This window comes from Apium graveolens, chromosome 10 (assembly GCF_009905375.1).
Source record: "Apium graveolens cultivar Ventura chromosome 10, ASM990537v1, whole genome shotgun sequence".
NCBI classification, from domain to species: domain Eukaryota; kingdom Viridiplantae; phylum Streptophyta; class Magnoliopsida; order Apiales; family Apiaceae; genus Apium; species Apium graveolens.
Window position 1 is genome coordinate 228,794,291 of NC_133656.1, and position 2,253 is coordinate 228,796,543.

The window sequence follows — 2,253 nt, forward strand, 5'->3', positions numbered from 1 at the left end:
CATGTAAAGTATGAACAGAGTTGCAATATCCAATGAATTTGGAAGGAAAAGAATTTTGGCATAAACCAGATATCTTGCTGATCAGGCAAAGATACCAATAAGTAACCTTTTCTACTGTAGATGGATGAATTCCTCACCGGTCATCACCCTGGCCGCATTAGGACCTCGCGCTAGACCGTTACCCGGCCCCTCACGTGTTGATGGACTGCCACCCAGCCACTTACACAATAATAGACCGTACCCCGGCCTGTCGCTTATGCCGACTCAATTAGATGGGCTTACTTCCCGAACGTTGGGCAAGTAATCAATTCATTTACCAAAACTGCAACCTCGTTGCGAATATAAAATACACCACAGAGCCGGATTCCCCAGGTTTTGAGCGAGTATTTAAATCCCCTTAAAAGGAAGATCTTAAATATAAAAAAAGAGTTTTGGGATCCACTCTGACTTTTAAAAATCATTTTGAAGACTCGAAAACACTTTAAAGAGTGTTTGGAGTAAAGCTGATTTAATGAAGTAAATCAGTCCCCAGAATATTTAGAAAATGACCGAATATTATTATTTAAATAATATTCCCATAAAGAATAGTCTTTATAAAAATAATTGAAGTAGAAGTATTAAAATTTATACTTGAAACGAGTATTAAATAACCAAAGATATACTTATATGAAAGTATTATCTTTATTTGAATAATCGAAAATAAGTTTGATTATTAACACCTTATTCTTTAATAAAATAAAGAATATATTTCAGCAAATAATCGGAGTCATAGATCCTCAAATGAATATTCAAATAATATTCATTAAATAATATAAACTGAGTCATAAGCCCTCGAATGAATATTCAAATAATATTCAATAAATAATATAAAAGAGTCATAAGCCCTCGAATGAATATTCAAATAATATTCAATAAATAATATAAAAGAGTCATAAGCCCTCGAATGAATATTCAAATAATATTCAATAAATAATATAAAAGAGTCATAAGCCCTCGAATGAATATTCAAATAATATTCAATAAATAATATAAAAGAGTCATAAGCCCTCGAATGAATATTCAAATAATATTCACTAATAATATAAAGTTAAAGTTATCGAATAAACCTTATTCGATTAACAGTTTGGAAAACTATAACCATATATATATATATAAATATATATATATATATCCATATCCATATATACAAAATCTACTCGGGATCCTCGACTCCCGGTTTTAGAAAATATTTTCACCTTTGGGTCCCTATACTAAGGGTATACGCAAGTTACCGCTATCCTCTAGCATAGGTATTATCAACTGAACCAACAGATATATATTTCAAGAATATGAAACAGGCATGCATATATACCATATCACATGCTACAATATATCGCAAAATTTGCTAATAACAATCATGCACTATCACAAGATAATGCATATACATATATTTACATCACAACAACAGTTATAACTGGTAGAAAACTTGCCTGAGCGACTGGGGTTACGAATGGCTCGGGACGAGTCTGGTAACCTATAAACAACAAGTAAGTTGGAATTAAACCAAAGTCACTTGTAAATCTATACTTTAACTAACTTAGACTCTAACGCTTGTTTTGCGCTCACTAATTCGCTTAAGTCACCCGGGTACCCTCGGCTCCACCATTTTTAATAATTTAACCTTTATGAGTTTTAAGGCGATTCCTTTGCGAGTGTCTTACCAACTGCCTAACACACTTATCATAAATGTTTCATACATTAATTAACCCTTTTCGGTCTTTAACCTATATTTCAAAGTAAGGCGAGGGGAAAAGTTTCGTTCGCGAAACGCCGTTACTTGAAACGGTCGTTTCTCCTAAACCGTGCATCGGAATCGAACGAACTACATATCAAAATGAAGCTCGTCACATGATCTATCTAAACATGGCAGTGGTCATAATCTAGCAGGGGGTTCTCGGGTCCTAATGTTATGCACAAAAACAGTCTAAAGAAAATCGGACGTTACGACGGCTATGTTTACGCGATTACCAATGATTAAACTACTCCAATTAACCACCAACCAACTCATAACCATCAATAAAACAAAACTTCACCTAAACCATACCACATCAGTCCATAATCTCCAAGGTTTTCAACTCAAACAACCACAATCAAGACCTATGAACTATAATCAATCTTCAATTACCAAAACACTTCCAAATAAAACCAAACTACTAATAATCACAATCCATGCTTCTCATTTCACAACACCAACCATTAAACTTACTAACAAAT